This window comes from Nerophis lumbriciformis, linkage group LG28 (genome assembly GCF_033978685.3).
Source record: "Nerophis lumbriciformis linkage group LG28, RoL_Nlum_v2.1, whole genome shotgun sequence".
NCBI classification, from domain to species: Eukaryota; Metazoa; Chordata; class Actinopteri; order Syngnathiformes; family Syngnathidae; genus Nerophis; species Nerophis lumbriciformis.
The window spans coordinates 23,936,711-23,957,903 of NC_084575.2; positions in this window are offsets into that span (position 1 = coordinate 23,936,711).

Here is a 21,193-nt window from a genome sequence, read left to right on the forward strand (position 1 = left end):
ACTATGCAAAAAAACTGCGACTTATAGTCCGAAAAATACGGTAAATTAGGATTTATTGGCAGCAACACATTGCAAAAAAGTTGGCACAGGGGCATTTTTACCACTGTGTTACATGGCCTTTCCTTTTAACAACACTCAGTAAACGTTTGGGAACTGAGAAGACCGATTTTTGAAGCTTTTCAGGTGGAATTCTTTCCCATTCTTGCTTGATGTACAGCCTAAGTTGTTCAACAGTCCGGGGGTCTCCGTTGTGGTATTTTAGGCTTCATAATGCACCACACATTTTCAATGGGAGACAGGTCTGGACTACAGGCAGGCCAGTCTAGTACCCGCACTCTTATACTATGAAGTCACGCTGTTATAACACGTGGCTTGGCATTGTCTTGCTGAGATAAGTTATTGTTGTAGTGAATAGTGGTCCCCCTAGTACAGGGGTCGGCAACCTGCGGCTCTAGAGCCGCATGCGGCTTTAGCGCCGCCCTAGTGGCTCTCTTGAGCTTTTTCAAACATGTATGAAAAATGGAAAAAGATGAGGGGAAACATTTTTTTTGTTTGTTTGATTTAATATGGTTTCCGTAGGAGGACAAACATGACGCAAACCTCCCTAATTGTTATAAAGCACACTGTTTATATTAAACATATGCCTCACTGATTCGAGTATTTAGCGAGCGCCAATTTGTCCTACTAATTTTGGCGGTCCTTGAACTCACCTTAGTTTGTTTACATGTATAACTTTCTCCGACTTTCTAGGACATGTTTTATGCCACTTCTTTTTCTGTCTCATTTTGTCCACCAAACTTTTAACGTTGTGCATGAATGCACAAAGGTGAGTTTTGTTGATGTTATTGACTTGTGTGGAGTGCTAATCAGACATTTGGTCACTGCATGACTGCAAGCTAATCGATGCTAACATGCTATTTAGGCTAGCTATATGTACATATTGCATCATTATGCCTCGTTTGTAGCTATATTTGAGGTCATTTAGTTTCCTTTAAGTCATCTTAATTCAATTTATATCTCATGACACACTATATGTATGTAATATGGCTTTTATTTTTTGAGGCTCCAGACAGATTTGTTTTTGTACTTTTGGTCCAATATGGCTCTTTCAACATTTTGGGTTGCCGACCCCTGGACTAGTACGTCACGGATCATGTGACTGGGTTGCTCGTTAACTCTTAAAATGGCTCTGGAATCTATGTGCTGTTGATATTATTTTGATCATATCTATTTACTTGCAAACTTTGTAAGTCTTTTAGTGTTGTATGTGAGATTTTGTGTCTGGCTCGCAAGATTAGTTTGCTAAATGTAAAAATGAGCTGCATTTTTTAATGCAGCTCTTTTAACAACACTCACTAAACGATTGGGAACTGAGGAAACTAATTGTTGAAGCTTTGAAAGTGGAATTATTTCCCATTCTTTTGTTTTATGTAGAGCTTCAGTCGTTCAACAGTCCGGGGTCTCCGCTGTCGTATTTTACGCTTCATAATGCGCCACACATTTTCGATGGGAGACAGGTCTGGACTGCAGGGGAGCCAGGAAAGTACCCGCACTCTTTTTTTACGAAGCCACGCTGTTGTAACACGTGCTGAATGTGGCTTGGCATTGTCTTGCTGATATAAGCAGGGGCGTCCATGAAAAAGACGGCGCTTAGATGGCAGCATATGTTGTTCCAAAACCTGTATGTACCTTTCAGCATCAATGGCGCCTTCACAGATGTATAAGTTACCCATGTCTTGGGCACTAATACACCCCCATACCATCACAGATGCTGGCTTTTCAACTTTGCGCCTATAACCATCCGGATGGTTCTTTTCCTCTTTGTCCGGAGGACAAGACGTCCACAGTTTCCAAAAACAATTTGAAATGTGGACCCGTCAGACCACAGAACACTTTTCCACTTTGTATCAGTCCATTTTAGATGAGCTCAGGCCCAGCGAAGCCGACGGCGTTTCTGGGTGTTGTTGATAAACGTTTTCGCCTCGCATAGGAGAGTTTTAATTTGCACTTACAGATGTAGCGACCAACTGTAGTTACTGACAGTGGGTTTCTGAAGTGTTCCTGAGCCCATGTGGTGATATCCTTTACACACTGATGTTGCTTGTTGATGCAGTACAGCCTGAGGGATCGAAGGTCACGGGCTTAGCTGCTAACGTGCAGTGATTTCTCCAGATTCTCTGAACCCTTTGATGATATTACGGACCGTAGATGGTGAAATCCCGAAATTCCTTGCAATAGCTGCTTGAGAAAGGTTTTTCTTAAACAATTTGCTCACGCATTTGTTGACAAAGTGGTGACCCTCGCCCCATCCTTTCTTGTGAATGACTGAGCATTTTATGGAATCTACTTTTATACCCAATCATGGCACCCACCTGTTCCCAATTTGCCTGGTTACCTGTGGGATGTTCCAAATAAGTGTTTGATGAGCATTCCTCAACTTTATCAGTATTTATTGCCACCTTCCCCAACTTCTTTGTCACGTGTTGCTGGCATCAAATTCTAAAGTTAATGATTATTTGCAAAAAAAAAAAAAAAGTTTATCAGTTTGAACATCAAATATGTTGTCTTTGTAGCATATTCAACTGAATATGGGTTGAAAATGATTTGCAAATCATTGTATTCCGTTTATATTTACATCTAACACAATTTCCCAACTCATATGGAAACGGTGTTTGTAAATATTTTCGACCCCAGTTCTAAGGTAATGGATATCCTCTGATGATGTTCACCAAAACCATGTCCAGAGTGACTGACTTAAAGTATAGAAAACCACTTAAATAACTAAATATTATAAAGCACTCCCTCATCTTCGCATATGCAACAGCATATCTTCTGCTGTTGCAAAACTACTAAACCACCCGGACTTCCTTCCCTAAAGAACGTCGATTAAACCAGGACTCTGGAACTTGTCATATCATGTTGAACTTGCCAATGATGTGTGATTGTGTCACAGCAGGAAGTTTCTGACATCCTAAAGCCATTTTTTCTTTTTTTCTTCCAAGGGTCTTATTCCTCAAAAAGGAACAAGAGTGGAGTGTTTCTTTTGAATCGTTGTGCCAGCATGAAATTTAAAAGGTAAGAATGGCATTCATTAGAATTGATATTTTCTGTTCTGTTTTGTTTCCTACTGTTTAATATTCACTTGATGCATTGAACCATAGCCTGGATGGGTTTGTTCCGCTTGGCCTTTGTATATTTCCACATTCCAACAATTGGCAACTTTAGTGGTGTATCTGGCGCAGACATGTGCACGATTGTTTTTTACATTAACTGTTGAGTGGTTTTATTGTGGAGATCAAATGCATTTATCTGTATCCATCGTTATAGCAGACTGCATATGACTCGACTGACGTCAGTATGACGTCAAGGCAATATGTCAGGATTCAATTAACAATGGCCGTATTCTGCCGAGTCATGCTTTAGATCAGTGTTTCTTAACCATTGTTGGGCCGGGAGTGCCTCCTAGAGCAGTGTTTTTCAACTTTTTTTGCGTTGAAAAAATCCGGAGGCACACCACCAGCAGAAATCATTAAAAAACTAAACTCAGTTGACAGTAAAAAATTGTTGTCGCAATTGTTGGAAATTACTTTAAACCATAACTAACTATGTATCAATATAGCTCTTGTCTCAAAGTAGGTGAGTGACTTATTTTGACTTTTTTATGTTTTTCTGTGTGAAGTGTTTTAGCTCCTATTTTGGTGGCTTTTTCTCTTTTTTTGGTATTTTCCTGTAGTAGTTTCATGCATTGGCGTTGTTAGGCATATTTTAGGGGGGCTCAAGCCCGCCTAAAATATTCTTAAGCCCCGCTAAATAATTTGGTGCTTTTTTTTTTTTTTACAAATACATGCCGACATAGTCATTATATAGTGGCCCGAATATGAATTTAAATAAATAATCATATAACTTGTTATTATTCACTCAGTTTCCCCTCACTTCGTAGCGTAAGGTAGAGAGCCCCTTTAGTGCGTCGGTATCCAATCCATTCCACTTGTTCATGTAGAAAATGCCCACATCACTCAAATTCCAGTCCGCATTTTCTCTGCGACCTTGCTTGCGGTCCTGCAGGTGTACGCAGCACATTATCTTCCTTTACAATGAGTGAAGCTGCACGAAACCTTGTGTGTGCAATTGTAAATAATTTAGTTTTTAAGTTTTGTGTTTCTTGTAGAATCTATATAAAGTAATATACATTAGCCTATTGTTAAAATAATGAAAAAAACATCATTAGATATATTTGTTTTATTGTATTGTTACATTAATAGCTGTTGTATTATTATAGGATGGCTTGTTAAACATTTCATAGGATTTTCAGAGGGAGGAAAAACCAAGACCTTTAATATAAATGTAAAATGAATAAATACATAAAAAGAAAAAGAAAAAAAATGGTTAAAAGCTATCGTCCCGGGGAGCATTTCATTTCGTACCATGCATTTTTTTTAAATAATAATGATAACAATGAATAATTTCTAAGTCTTTGTTAGCCGTTTGTGAACGTTCGCTCGCATCCTGTGCATCTCCTGGGGGCTAAGCCCCCCCTGTCCTTAAAAGCTAGTGACGCCCCTGGTTTCATGTCTTCCTTTGAACGATATTTCCCGCATCTACTTTGTTTTAGCAATCAAGAAAATGTCAGTTGTTTTTATCCTTCTTTGTGGGGACATTGTTGATTGTCAACAATTTGAAAAGTGGACCCGTCAGACCACAGAACACTTTTACACTTTGCGTCCGTCCATCTTTGATGAGCTTGGGTCCAGAGAAGCCAGCGGCGTTTCTGGGTGTTGTTGATAAATGGCTTTCGCTTTGCATAGTAGAGTTTTGACTAGCACTTACAGATGTTGCGACAAACTGTAGTTACTAAATGTGGTTTTCTGAAGTGTTCCTGAGCCCATGTGGTGATATCCTTTACACACTGATGTCGCTTTTTGATGCAGTACCGCCTAGGGATCGAAGGTCCGTAATATCATCGCTTACGTGCAGTGATTTCTCCAGATTCTCTGAACCTTTTGATGATATTACGGACCGTAGATGGTGAAATCCCTAAATTCCTTACAATAGCTCGTTGAGAAATGTTGTTCTTAAACTGTTGGACAATTTTCTCACGCATTTGTTCACAAAGTGGTGACCCTCGCTCCATCTTTGTTTCATATTGATGTCGGTTTTTGATGCTGTTCCGCCTGAGGGATAGAATGTCACGAGCATTCAATGTCGGTTTTCGCCCTTCAGATTCTATGAACCTTTTGATGATATTACGGACCGTAGTATCATCAAACTAAAACATTTTGTTGGATTTTTGAGCGCCGTGTGTAATGTTCTACATTTCCAATGGAACATAAAATAGTTGGTGTTGTTTACTCGAGTCATATTGCCATCATAGTGCAGTCTACACATATCTCTTATGTTTGACTGCCATCTACTGGTCACACTTATCATTACACCATGTACCAAATAAAATTGCTTCGAGGTCGGTAAACAAAACCAGAATTATTCCGTACATTAGGCCCACCGGGTTATAAGGCGCACTGTCGACTTTTGAGAAGAAAAAAAAGGATTTTAAGTGCGCCTTATAGTCCGGAAAATACGGTACTATGCAATATGGAATTGCCTCCAGTCTTCTGTAGGTGACGTCAGCAGGCCCATATTTTGGAGTTAAAAGAGAGCGGTCCAAAGAATGCTGACAATGTTACCAGTTAACATATTTTTTAGGTGCAGAACTATGAAATGAGTTGACATTTTGTCAGCATTAGAAGGGTTAGGACGGTTTGAATGGTTAACTGTGGGTACGACCAGACTGTGAAAAAACAGTATTCTAGTTTTGGTAGATTCATTGTGCTGACAATAAAGACACGTTGACTGCCAATAGATATAACTATGTAAGCCAGTGCTTTTCAACCACTGTGCCGTGGGAAATTATGCAGCTTCACCTAATTGGTCCAAAAAATATTTGTTGCAAATCAATAATTAGATTCTGCAAATAATGTGCCGTTGCTTAGTGTCTGTGCTGTGTAAAACTCGGCAGGGTAACCACGTAATACTCTGTGTCAGTAGGTGGCAGCAGGTAGTTAATTGCTTTTGTAAAAGTCGGAATGTGTCGGGTGAGACAAGGATGGTTTGTTGTGATCCCATTATGTAGACCACATCGGAAGGCAGCGTGCAGGTAAAAAGGTATGTACCGTATTTTTCGGAGTATAAGTCGCACCGGCCGAAAATGCAAAATAAAGAAGGAAAAAAACATATATAAGTCGCACTGGAGTATAACTCGCATTTTTTGGGGAAATTTGTTTGATAAAAGCCAACACCAAGAATAGACATTTGAAAGGCAATTTAAAATAAATAAAGAATAGTAAACAACAAGCTGAATAAGTGTACGTTATATGACGCATAAATAACCAACTGGTATGTTAACGTAACATATTATGGTAAGAGTCATTCAAATAACTATAACATATAGAACATGCTATACGTTTACCAAACAATCTGTCACTCCTAATCGCTAGATCCCATGAAATCTTATACGTCTAGTCTCTTACGTGAATTAGCTAAATAATATTATTTGATATTTTACGGTTAATGTGTTAATAATTTTACACATAAGTCGCTCCTGAGTATAAGTCGCACCCCCGGCCAAACTATGAAAAAAACTGCGACTTACAGTCCGAAAAATACGGTAATGCTTAAACCAAAAATTAACGAAAGGGAAAAGCAATGGCTATGCAAAACGGAAGTAAAACTGAACTGGCTACAAAGTAAACAGAAACAGAATGCTGGACGACAGCAAAAACTTACCGCGTCCACAGAGTACATCCGTGTACGATCAACAATGTCCACACAAAGAAGGATGGCAACAATGTAAATAGACTTGCTTGCTAACACAAACCAGGTGTGCGGAATAGAGCTCAAAGGAAGACATGAAACTGCTACAGGAAAACACCAAAATAACAGCACAAGACAAGAACAAAAACACTACACACAGGAAAACACCAACAAACTCAAAATAAGGCACGACGACCTGGTGGAGTTTCATTTTTTTACGTTTTCTGTTGGTGGTGTGCCTCCGGATTTTTTAATGAGAAAAATGTGCCTTGCCTCAAAAAAGGTTGAAAAACACTGATGTAAGCAATACCTGTCAAACTCACACCAAACTCCAGCGACTTTATAAACAAAAATGAAAAGCTTTATGATACTTTCTACTGCCGACTCAACAGCCTTAATTGTTACACTGTGCATTCTAGATGAAATTGCGATGTAAAATGGCTAACAAAAAGGGCTTTTGACTGTCACCGCTGTAACAAATCCATCCGGGAAGAAGTGACCAACAACAACAACACTGTCATTCTCAAAGCTTAAGTCTTTAAGTCTAAATCACGCACACAGGTCCAGCACGACCAAATACAGAATCAATTATTGAGCGTGTGCAGCATACAAGGAAGACATTTGTGGTCAGTTGCTTATGTACGCTAACCATGAAGATTAATATCATGGCAATATATCTGTAATGCATGCTCTGCTCTCCGAGACACTCCTTCTGGAGCAGATCCGAGTAGTTGTGCAAATACCGTAAATATTGAAGAATACATCTGTTCTACTTATGCAATATTTTGAACATATCAACTTGGAATCTGCATAATTTTAGTAATGGCTCGTAGCAAAGTTCCCTCTAAGGTGCGCGCCTGTGCAATTGCGCACTGCTCAAGCGTCCTCTGCGCACGGCAAATCTACGCCAAGCACAAAATCAAATAAAAAAAATAAGCGCATAACAATTTTCGACACGACACGAACACGACAGAGGAAACAGTTTTCGTCATCATTGTTCAAATATTGTAACGTCTGTCGAGACGCTTTGAGGACATGGATTCCATCCATCACTTTACTGAGCAAAACTCTTTATTGTCGGCCATAAACACATCACCAAAACATTAGTAAAAAAATTATATCTAGCAAAACTGGTCATTTTCTGCAGTACAAACCAGACCAAAAGCAACTTTGTTATATCAACAGCAGCCGCTCGCGCTTTCTCACTTGCGCCAACACATGCACATATGGCACTTAGCCAGTGATGCGTTTACAGCCACACAAAAAGTTGGACAACTCCAACACCACACATAAAGTGTAATTCCAGGTCGTTACACTATGATTTACCAATCAAATGTGTGCTTATTCTAGTGTCATTTATTAGGAATCTTCATTTATAAATATTAATCATGAAATGCTGTTAGTATATTAAATAAATACTAATAAAAATATATTTTTTACAAACAGGAAGTTGCAGGATATGATCCCCTGCTTACATCTCATTGTGCAACATGTGAATGTTTTAATGGGAACTAAATGCAATGTCTGAAAGGGGTACAAATTATTTCCAAAGCAGGACCTCCACCCAGACAAACAATACAAGTACACAGTTCATGAAAAACAATATTTTTTGTTATTGTCATTGTAAGTGGGCCTAAACACTTATATTAGAAAATAACCTCATGGAAATGACTGCTGTCATTTGATTATGATAATAAGAGAATGTTGTCTGTCTATCTGGGTTGGCCCTGCGATGAGGTGGGGACTTGTCCAGGGTGTACCCCGCCTTCCGCCCGAAAGCAGCTGATATAGGCTCCAGCACCCCCCGCGACCCCGAAAGGGTCAAGCGGTAGAAAACGGATGGATGGATGGAGATTGAACTTGTTATTTAGTCAGGTTTGGGACAGGTGTGCTGCTGGTGTAGCCACAGTGTGCACGTCTGATGTTGCTCACATGGGCTCCACTGAATGCTCAGGGAGTTTTTGCGTTTGCTCACACACATAAAAAATTAGAGGGACCATTGGCTCCTAGGGATATTTCTAACTTGATGATTTTTTTTTCTTCTTCTTTGGACAAAGAAACTATTAGTTTAGTTTAGTTTAGGCTTTATTTGAAGGGACTATGCACAGAAACATTAAGCTCAAAGACTGATATGTTCTGTACCAGATTATAGCTAAATAGCTCATTTCCATCTGCAGTCCCTGGCTACTGTTGCGTTTTGACCAGTTGTTCCTACCAGGGAATTCAAGTTGCTGGTCACTCCCAAGCTCTTTTGATGACACACAAAGCTGAGTAGAAGAACCACCAGAGACAGAATAGGTATTTTGTAATTTTATTTCCAAAGCCTTTGGAAATAAACTTGAGACCATTCCCGTACAGAAGCGCTCACTCGCACAGCTAAATTGGTCTAAACTCCCATACGGAAAACTTATTTTCTATATCGTCTCTCTTGCCCCCACCCTACTTGTCCCTCTTACTCCACGGTTGGGCAAAGGGAAAGATAAGGAAAAGGATTTATTGCTACCCCCCCCCCCCCCCCCCCCCCCTCTCAGCTCACTCCAGGTCCCTTTTGTTTATTATCTAAAGTCGGTTTTAGACGAGAAGCAGAGAAGATCTCCCCCTTCACATTCTCAAAAGTTGGCACAAAGTACTTGCAGACAACCAAAAGATAACAAATAAAGAACACTAGCTGTTTTGTAATATGATTATGGTTTAAAAGAAGTAACACACAAATATGGATATATCTAATTATCTGCCTCCGTCACTACCTAAATTAAAGGGATACACAAGTATTAAGAAAAAAGTCATAAAATGCCCTTTCATGGACACATACTTAATATACAATACAACCACACCTCATTTACATCATCATTTGTAAAAACAACTTTGATTTTAACAGACACACCTCACAATTTACAACAAAAATGCTCCCATGGATAAATATAATACACATTAAGTTGACATGTCAAACAAGGTGTCCACCTTAGTGACCGTGTGAGCAGCTTTGATTGCTCCAAAGCCACTTTTTTAACTTCAATTGTGAATGAAGAGTACTCTGTTAGACTTTTCAAGTTTGTTGTGAGGTCGTTCCATTCCTTTATGGCTTTATATGAAAAGGCTGATTGTGCAAAAGATGTTTTACATCTGTGTACGCTACACTGCCCCCATGGTGAAGGCTCGTGTGTTTCTAGTTGTCACAGCAGATGTAAACTGGACAAAGTGCTTAAGTGGTGCTGGTGCAGTGTTATTTAGGATTCGATGGGCCATTCGTATTGATGCTAATCTTTGAATGTTAGCTGAATTTAACAATCTATATTTTTGGAGAACTAAACAGTGATGGTGGTGTTGTGATTTTCGGTCAAGGATTTTGAGCAATTGTTTGTGCAAAGTTTCCAATGGCCTCAGTGTCATTTTGCTTGCCTGAGACCAACATGTTAGACAATAATAAAAACGAGACATAATCATTGCATCAAAATAAGTTTGAGCTGCCTCCAGTGTTAATGAATTAGATGTGGTTGGTTATCACTTTTAACAGGAAAGAATACAATACAGTTCTGAACATTTAAAATTTAGTGGAAAATCCAAGGTCAAATGGTGGAGTTCAAACAGGAAAAAAAAATACACATTTGAAAAAGGGTTGGGTGTTGTTGATGTTTTACTTGATACTTGTACCAAATCAGTACTTTTGAAACAGTGCTTGACTGAGTACATAGAAAATTGATTAAAGTTAAAGTACCAATGGTTGTCACACACACACTAGGTGTGGTGAAATTTGTCCTCTGCATTTGACCCATCCCCTTGTTCACCCCCTGTGAGGTGAGGGGAGCAGTGGGCAGCAGCGGTGCCGCGCCCGGGAATCATTTTTGGTGATTTAACCCCCAATTCCAACCCTTGATGCTGAGTGCCAAGCAGGGAGGTAATGGGTCCCATTTTTATAGTCTTTGGTATGACTCGGCCGGGGTTTGAACTCACAACCTACCGATCTCAGGGCGGACACTCTAACCACTAGGCCACTGTGTCCCAAAACAACGCTGTTTATTTCCAAAGAACTTTGTTAAAGTGGAATAATGTTCCATCCATCCATTTTCTACTGCTTTGTCCCTTTCGGGGTGGTGGGAGGGTGCAGGAGCCTATCTCAGCTGCATTCGGGCGGAAGGCGGCGTACACCCTGGACAAGTCGCTACAATAAGTATACATTAATTAATATAAAATTATAACTACAAAACCCAAAACCAGTGAAGTTGGCACGTTGTGTAAATGGTAAATAAAAATAGAATACAATGATTTGCAAATCATTTTCAACCTATATTCAATTGAATAGAATGCAAAGACAAGATACTTATAGTACGAACTGATAAACTTTTTTGCAAATATTAGCTCATTTGGAATTTGACGCCTGCAACATGTTTCAAAAAAGCTGGCACAAGTGGCAAAAAAAGACTGATAAAGTTGAGGAATGCTCATCAAACACTTATTTGGAACATCCCACAGGTGAACAGGCTAATTGGGAACAGGTGGGTGCCATGATTGGGTATAAAAGCAGCTTCCATGAAATGCTCAGTCATTCACAAACAAGGATGGGGCGAGGGTCACCACTTTGTGAACAAATGCGTGAGCAAATTGTCCAACAGTTTAAGAACAATATTTCTCAACCAGCTATTGCAAGGAATTTAGAGATTTCACCATCTACGGTCTGTAATATCATCAAAAGGTTCAGAGTGTCATGATCTGTGGTCTGGATCATGTTTTTGTTATTTTCTGTTAGTTTTAAGACTCCATTGTTCCTGTTTTTATGCACCCTTGTTTGTTTAAGTTTCCAATGACGACTTAGGATTTTCACCTGCCTCTTGCGTTCGGGACACACCTGTCAGTCGGCCTGGCGTCATTGCTTGTGTCATGCGATTGTTTGCTTTGTGCCTTGCCAAGTACCTGTAAGTTTTGTTCATTCATGCCACGGTTAACGAGTTTTTGCCCTGTCCATAGTTAATGCTAAGTGTTAGCTTTTGTTTACTGCGATAAGTTGTGCCTTCGCCTTGTGCGCCTTTTTGTTTGTACCTATTTGAGAGTCAAGATTAAATCGTGTTCCTACCTTCACGCCTTGTCCGGAAAAGTCCGTTTGCATCCCGGGAGAACAAACTTCGCAGCAAGCTGCGACCCCCTCGTTATGACAGAATGAAAAACATGATCCAGACCACAGATCATGACACAGAGAATCGTAAGCGGCAAGACCCGAAACCAACATTGCCATCCAAGCAACGTCTTTTTCATGGACGCCCCTGCTTATTTCAGCAAGACAATGCCAAGCCACATTCTGCACGTGTTACAACAGCTTGGCTTCGTAGTAAAATATTGCAGGTACTAGACTGGCCTGCCTGTAGTCCAGACCTGTCTCCCATTGAAAATGTGTGCCGCATTTTGAACCGTAAATTACCACAACAGAGACCCTGGATTGTCGAACAACTTAAGCTGTACATCAAGCAAGAATGGGAAAAGCTTCAAAAATTGGTCTCCTCAGTTCCCAAACGTTTACTGGGTGTTGTTAAAAGGAAAGGCCATGTAACACAGTGGTAAAAATGCCCCAGTGCCGACTTTTTTGCAATGTGTTGCTGCCATTAAATTCTAAGTTAATGATTATTTGCACCAATTTTTTTTTATAAAGTTTCTCAGTTCCAAGCATTAAATATCTTGTCTTTGCAGTCTATTCAATTGAATATAAGTTGAAAAGGATTTGCAAATCATTGTATTGTGTTTTTATTTACGATTTCCACAACATGCCAACTTTACTGGTTTTGGGTTTTGTATAATAAATTCAGCTATATGACATACTGTACATTCACAACAAATTTCCAAAATGGACTGTGTTATTGTTTTTACCCTGTTTTAGTATATTTATTTTACGGCACTGCAGTACAACCACGCATTTGAGCGTTTCTGACGGAATATTAAGCCAAACCTAAGGTCTGTAAATCCAGCAAACCAGAAAAAGCCAAAATCCGTAACAGGATGATAATATTTTGTGTCAACAATGCTAACATTTTTCAGTCGTGGAGGTTCTTTTTCCATCGTGCTTGGGGCGTTTTCCTTTCCAAGAGATTTACAAACCACTTCTCCCCCACCTACAAAGCGGTTCATTCATTCCTACTCAAAAGATCTAACATCCTTTTAAAATTGGGCCCCATGTGACTCTAAAGGCATCATAAAATGCAGTTTGACCGCAGGTAACCGAAAGGTAGCCAGTCTGTCGTAAAAATGAGTCACGTCAATAGTGAACACCAAACAAGCTCATACGTGCTCATTTTAGAGGAAACACTTTCAACATCAAAAATAAGGGACTTTCAAATCGAAGAGGCACTGCTTTGTTTCCAATTTCCTACGGCAACAAACTAAACCACACAGATGTGCGTAATTCGACAAATACTTTGTTCTTTCAAAAAGAACAAGCAAAAACTTTGTTTTTTAACCTTTGTGTTCTGCACTTTCCACTCCCATTTATTTAGAGAAAATGGCAATTCTTAACAGACTGCAGTTTGTTTAGTCCCCCCGTTTTCAAAAGGGGGCTACAGTGCAAATGGATTAAAATAATTTTTGTTTTTACAATTTTACAAACCATACCCCATGATGACAATATTTAAATTTTATTTTATTTTTTTAATTTTTTTTTTTACATTTGCAAACTTATAAAAAACAAAAAAACAAATTAAAGCTGCAAGCAGCGTTGGTCGGGCCCACATATTTGGCAGGTGCTAGTCCAAAGTGTCCCAATACTTTTGTCCAGTTTTAGTGCTAAGTGTCCCAATACTTTTGTCAAGTTGTAGTCCTAAGTGTCCCAATACTTTTGTCCAGTGTAGGTGTCCCAATACTTTTGTCCAGTGGTAGTCCTAAGTGTCCCAATACTTTTGTCCAGTTGTAGTCCTAAGTGTCCCAATACTTTTGTTTAGTAGTAGTCCGAAATGTCCCAATACTTTTGTCAAGTTGTAGTCCTAAGTGTCCCAATACTTTTGTCCAGTGTAAGTGTCCCAATACTTTTGTCCAGTGGTAGTCTTAAGTGTCCCAATACTTTTGTCCCGTGGTAGTCCGAAGTTTCCCAATACTTATGTCAAGTTTTAGTCCTAAGTGTCCCAATACTTTTGTCAAGTTGTAATCCTAAGTGTCCCAATACTTTTGTCCAGTTTTAGTCCTAAGTGTCCTAAAACTTTTGTCCAGTTGTAGTCCTAAGTGTCCCAATACTTTTGTCCAGTTGTAGTCCTAAGTGTCCCAATACTTTAGTCAAGTTTTAGTCCCAAGTGGCCCAATTCTTTTGTCAAGTTTTAGTCCTAAGTATCCCAATACTTTTGTCCAGTTTTAGTCCTAAGTGTCCCAATACTTTTGCCCAGTGTAAGTGTCCCAATACTTTTGTCCAGTGTAAGTGTCCCAATACCCAAAGAGTTTTGTTCGCGTTTATTTATGTGTGCGTCAAATTTGGTGAGTAGATGGCAGTCATACATAAGAGATACGTGTAAACTGCAAGATGACACCAGTAAACAACACCAAAACTCTAAATGTTCCATTGAGAATATAGAACATCACACACGGCGCTCAAAAATCTGTCAAAATGTTTTTAGTACGATTTCGGTAAGCTATGAAGCCGCACCGCTTGATGGATTGTCGGCGCATTAAAAATACGAGTACTATTATGGTGTGTGCATAAGGACCCCAAAATGGCACCTATTAGCAGACATATTATCTGGCGTTTTGTTTCGCAATATTATGCAAAAGCAACTTTTCTTACCTTCTGGTACCTGTGTGTGTATTTGGGATCTGCATAAGTCTTGAAAATGTGCGTGCATCCGCCATTGTAGTCCGTGCCGACTCGTAGTCATAAGCTTTTCCGCTGTTGCCATTTCTAACATAAAGTAGCGTAAAGTTCTTACTTATATCTGTCAGTAGACTCGCTATCAAAGCGCTAAAAACTGTAGTGGGTTTACATAATTCACCCACGGAACTTTAGTCATTAGAGGGTTCCGGTCGGACGGTTTTTCACGGGACACGGCGTTGATGTTGCATTATTGAGCCACGGATGAGAAGATGCTGCTCCATTATTGATTAAAGTAAAGTCTGAATGTCATTAAAACAGTTAGCTCCATGTTTTGACACGACTTCCACTCCCGTCCTTGCACGCTACGCCGCTACAACAAAGATGACAAGGCTGTCGAAGGTGAGCCACATAGGTAAGACCGCCCACAAAACGGCGCATCCGGAAGAGACTGTCAGAAAGCGACTTGAAAATAGTCTATAAAACATAATCTGTGCAATATTCTGACCAAAGAACCACCATTACATGTTATGTAGACCACAAGGAAGTGTTTTATATTTAGAAAAAAAATCATAATAAGACCCTGTGGAAGTCGCTTCCTATCAGTTCCACTGTAGACACGGCACAGGAGCCAAGCGTGCAGTTTTAACAAAGTTTTAATGTGCATATATTTTTGTCCAAGTCTTTCTCCAGTAGAACGTGACTTTTCAGTCACGTCCGTATCCTCTCTCTCCTCTTGCTCCCGGCCGCTCACTGTTGAAGACAACAGATGATTAGATTAGATGTGAAATCTGATCACCTGTCAATCCAATCCAATCCAATCCACTTTATTTATATAGCACATTTAAACAACAAAATGTTTCCAAAGTGCTGCACAACAATATTAAACACAATTAAAAACAATATAAAATAAATATGATTAAAAACTATTTTAAAGGGTAAAACCAATTAAAACAGGAAATCAAAATTTTAAAAATACAGAGGACAACAGAGGACCACACAACTCACGTAGTGTTAAAAGCCAGAGAATAAAAGTGGGTCTTAAGACGAGACTTAAAACACTCCACTGTGGGACCAGTTGGAACATGGAGGGGCAGAGTGTTCCAGAGCTTAGGGCCGACCCCAGAGAAGGCCCTGTCTCCCCTGGTTTTAAGTCTCGTCTTGGGCACCACGAGCTGGAGCTGGCTCCCGGACCCGCGCGCGCAGGATTGTAAGTTTGGATGAGGTCTGAGATATAATGAGGTGCCAGTCCATGTAAAGCTTTAAAAACAAAAAGCAAGGTTTTAAAATCAATTCTAAAATGAACAGGGAGCCAGTGCAAAGTCTCACAAATTGGGGTTATATGCTCGCGTCTCCTGGCCCCTGTTAAAAGTCGTGCTGCCGCGTTCTGGACTAACTGCAACCGGGAGAGAGCTTTTTGGCTAATGCCAGCATAAAGTGCATTGCAGTAGTCCAGTCGACTTGAAATAAAAGCATGCACGACTTGTTCAAAAAGGTTAAAAGATAAAAACGGTTTTACCTTTGCTAAAAGACGAAGATGATAAAAACACGATTTTAAAACGCCATTGACTTGTTTGTCAAGTTTAAAATCGCTGTCTATAGTGACGCCAAGGCTGGTGACTTTGGGACGCACATAATTTTGCAATGGTCCCAAGTCAGTGAGGGCCGGACCAAAAACTAAAATTTCAGTTTTTCCCTCATTCATTATTAAAAAATTCTGGGCTAACCAAGCCTTGACGTCGCATAGACAGTTGAGAAGGGGTGTCAGGAGGCCGTGGCCTTTTGAAATCGGCATATACTGTCATGTCTGTGTGATCATGTTTTGTTTTAGTCATGTTCGGTTTTGTTTTTGGACTTTTTGTGCACTTTTGTTTTGTTTTGTCACCATAGCAACCATTAGTTTTCACCTGTCACGTCACGCACCTGTTTCACGTTTTGAGTCACACACCGGTTTTCGTTGATCATGTCTGTAGTATTTAAGTTCATTGTTTTCAGTTTGTCTTTCTGGTGACATCCCGCATTCATACCCCTGTCACACTCTGTCTACCTCTGCGCACTTCATGCCATGTCCAAGTAAGTTTTTTTTCTATTAATGCCACAGTTAGTGTTTTTGTTTAATTGTTCACAGTTTTTTGCCCACGTGCAAGTCTTTTTGTTTCGTTAGTCAAGTTTGTACTTCCGCCTTGAGCGCGCTTTTTGTTCCTTTGACTGTTATAAATAAATATGTATTTACCTTCACGCCATGACCAGTCCAGCTTTACTTGCATCTCGGGAAAACAAACACACCATAGTCCACGTCATGACATATACATTTGGCAGTCGTCTGCATAAAAGTGATAAGACACTCCATGCCTCTTAAAAATCTCTCCAATCGGGAGGAGATATAGAGCGAACAGGATGGGGCCTAGAATAGATCCCTGGGGGACACCACAGTAAAGCGGAGCAGAAGAAGAGGTGGCGTCCCCCAGCCTGACAGAGAAGGACCTTTCTGACAAGTAGCATCTGAACCACTCTAATGCAGTCCCCCTGACACCCACACAGTCTCTCAGGCGATCTAAAAGAATTGTGTGGTCGACTGTGTCAAAGGCAGCTGTAAGATCTAAAAGCACTAAAATGGCAGTGCTGCCAGAATCAAACATTAAAAGAAAATCATTAAAAACCTTTAAAAGTGCAGATTCAGTACTGTGCAAAGCTTTGTATCCAGACTGCCAGCTGTGTCTCGCCGCCCGTTCCCCGCCCCTATCCGATGTTGCTCATCCTCAGCACCATAGACAGAGGCGGTGACCTTTGCCTTTCCCTCCACAGACCCCTTTTAATGCGCCTTTTAATCCGGTGCGCCCTATAGTCCGAAGAATACGGTACATAAGTATTCACAGCTTTCGCTCAACACTTTGTTGATGCACCTTTTGACACCCTCACATCTTTTTGAATACAATGCCACAAGCTTAGCACACCTTTGGGCAGCTTTGCATCTGCTATAAAGCTTAAATGTCCATTCCTCCCCTCGCCATGATGGTTGCGTGTGAATAGACAAGTAAGATTTGCAACACTGTGACTAAGCTTGTATTTGGCCCCTGAATATACTCTTTTGTTTGCTACCAGGAACACAGACCTTTCTACATACTGTAGTAGCAGTAATCATGATAGTCAGAGATGAGAGGAGGAAGGAACATTTTGCTGTATTTCAGCTGATCTGGAGTGTAGTGGACAAGCCCTTGACTATTTCACACAGGGTTAAATATTTATCCTCATTTAGAAATGCGTGTCAACAGCTGTGCTTTTGGAATGGAATGCCCCTTTGTAGTTGTCCAATTTCCACAGATGTTCCACCATTACGTCCCAGTCTGTTCCACTTTGGCATGCCCTGTTATCGCTGCAGTTGACTAGCCATTGGAGCGGAAGGGTTGGTCCTGGTCGTGTGCCATTTGTCATGATCCGTTGCCCGGATCATGTTTTGTTTAGTTTTTGACTCCCTCAGTTCCTGTTTTGAGCACCCCTGGGTTTGTGTTTTGGCTGCCATGGGTGCATATTGGTTTCACCTTCCTCTGATTAGAGTTCGGCATGCTCACCTGCTGCCGGGCACTAAACGGAGAGCTACTTATTCCTGTTTTTCGCCACACACGGTCTAGCTTTCTTGTTTGCTTATCCAACACGTTAAATTAAGTATTTCTATGATCTTTGATTCTTATTCATGTGCTAAGCTTCGCCATAGCTCCCACGCTATCAGCACACTTTTCTATATTTTTGAATGATTTATGAGGAATAAATAATTTCCTTACCTACACCTTGCCTCCGGAGTTTCTGTCTGCATCTTGGGAGAACGACCCGCCCATCACCATGCGGCCAAGACGTGACACCATTGTCCTATTTGCATTGGATTGAACTACAAAGGCATCCCCAGAAATGTAGTCACTTCTACCTTGTCCCATTTCCGACATTTCTTGAAAGTTTAATCAAAATGTGCACATAAAGCTTTGAGCTATCTCGAGCAGAATGAATGCCCCGTAAGAGTCCCACAAGGTTCGATGCTCCGACCACTCTTTTTTTTTGCTCTATATAAATGAAAATACTCGCATACACGTGTACACCGAAGAGGCGGGCAAAGGACACATTCTTACAGTGGGTCTTAAAACTAGTCCATGACCAGAGGTGGGTTGAGTAGCCAGAAATTGTACTCAAGTAAGAGTACTGTTACTTTAGAGATTTATTACTCAAGTAAAAGTAAGGAGTAGTCAACCAAATATTTACTTGAGTAAAAGTAAAAAGTATGTTGTGAAAAAACTACTCAAGTACTGAGTAACTGATGAGTAACCTGTTCGTTTAATGACGACGGCAACAAATAATGCTAAAAAACATAAAAATAGCAATGAGCAAATTCAGAGCCAGGAACATCTCTTAAGCAACTAAAACAATAATATATATTAAATAATAATACATTAACATAACAAAAATTAAGGCAAATATAATAACTTAACAGCACCATAGGCTCAGTAAGCAGAGATTACAAAGGAAAATAACAAGTTAGCCTTTACGCAAACCATAAACTGATAGGTGTGGGCTGCATCTGGGAACACACTGTGCACTTCTGATTGGTGTTTCTATGCATGCGTGTGTGTGTGTGTGTGTTTGTGTCTTTGTCTGTCTCTCTATGAGGCTGCAGTGCGTTAATAAATGTCCCCACACGATGTACATTTGACAGTGATTCATAGCAGGGAAGCTAACATCAGCCTACGGTGACAGCCAAAATATCTACTAACGTTACTTACCGCGATGTGCTTCCTCAAATTTGAGTTCATGTAAGCTTAAGCTTTTTGTTTGCCCCTGTGTAGTTTATGTGTAATTAATCATGTGACCGCCTGGCTCTGTTTGATTGGTGAAACGGAGTCAAACGTCACCAGTGACTGCATTTGATTGGTGAAACGCAGGCATGCGATAGATCCTACTTTGAAGGTCTGTCTGACAAACCAAAACAAACAAAGCGTGCATTAACATATCGATAAAAATCAGTAGCGAGTAGCGAGCTGAATATAGATAAATGGAGCGGAGTAAAAGTAGCGTTTCTTCTCTATAAATATACTCAAGTAAAAGTAAAAGCATGTTGCATTAAAACTACTCTTAGAAGTACAATTCATCCCAAAAGTTACTCAAGTAGATGTAACGGAGTAAATGTAGAGCGTTACTACCCACCTCTGGCCATGACTGACTCACACAATCATGTCTGTCATGATCAGTTGCCCGGATCATGTTTTGTTTAGTTTTGGTCTCCCTCAGTTCCAGTTTTGAGCACCCCTGGGTTTGTGGTTTGGTTGCCATGGGTGCAGATTGGTTTCACCTGCCTCTGATTAGTGTTCGGCACACTCACCTGCGGCTGGGCACTAATCAGAGAGCTATTTATTCCCGTTGTTCGTCACACTCAGTCTGGCTTCCTTAATTGCTTACCCTTTGGATCCCTGAGTTAAGCTTTGCCTTATGCTTTTCTTGTTAGCTATTCTATTAGCTCCCCGTGCTATAGGCATGATTGCTTTGTTTGTTTATTCCTGCCTGATTTATGGACATTAAATCATTTTCTTACCTGTACCTTGCCTCCGAAGTTTTCCGTCTGCATCCTGGGAGAACGATCCGCGCATCACCATGCGACCACGTCGTGACAGTGTCTTCTCTTTGTCACGATCGGGTCGCACGGTAATGCGCTGGTCGTTTCCCCAAGATGCAGACGGGCCTCCGGAGGCAGTGTGCAGGTAGGAAAGTGATTTATTTGCTATAAATCAGTCAGGAAATACGAATCAACAGAAAAGCGTGCCGATAGCGCGGAAGCTATGATGAAGCTTAGAACAGGAATCAATAGGAATACAAACGTAACTTGTTGCAGGAGCAAACAAAACAGCCAGACTGAGTGTGGAGAAAGGCTGGAATAAATAGCTCTCTGATTAGTGCCCGGGAGCAGGTGAGCGTCCCGAAGACTCATCAGAGGCAGGTGAAAATAATCAGCACCCATGGCAACTAAGAAACGCAAACCCAGGAGTGCTTAAAACAGAACTAAGGGAGTCAAACTTAAATAACACATGAACCTACTCAGTGGCCTAGTGGTTAGAGAGTCCGCCCTGAGATCAGTAGATTGTGAGTTTAAACCCTGGCCGAGTCATACCAAAGACTATAAAAATGGGACCCATTACCTCCCTGCTTGGCACTCAGCATCAAGGGTTGGAATTGGGGGTTAAATCACCAAGAAAATGATTCCCGGGCGATTATGACACTCTTAAATACTAAAAAAAGGATGCATGATGTTTGAAAAAAACAAAAAACCAAGGACCTTTTTAGCTCATGTGTACTTTTGAGAGGGCAGGAGCGTGATTTATTGTAGTTGTAGAATTCAAGTAGGCCCGACCTGAGTGTTGTTCTTGACACCCTCCTTTTTCCAAGAATCATGTTAAAAAATCTCAATGACAGTCGACTTCAACTTGTTCAACTTCAGAGCTATAAGACCATCATTAGCTGTGTTTTCATTACTCCTAGAAATGCGCACAACCTAACTATCGCAACAAGAAATTGGTAATAGAAACACCCTTATTATGAAAAACCTCTCAAATATAGCTAAAATATTTTTGCGGTCTTATG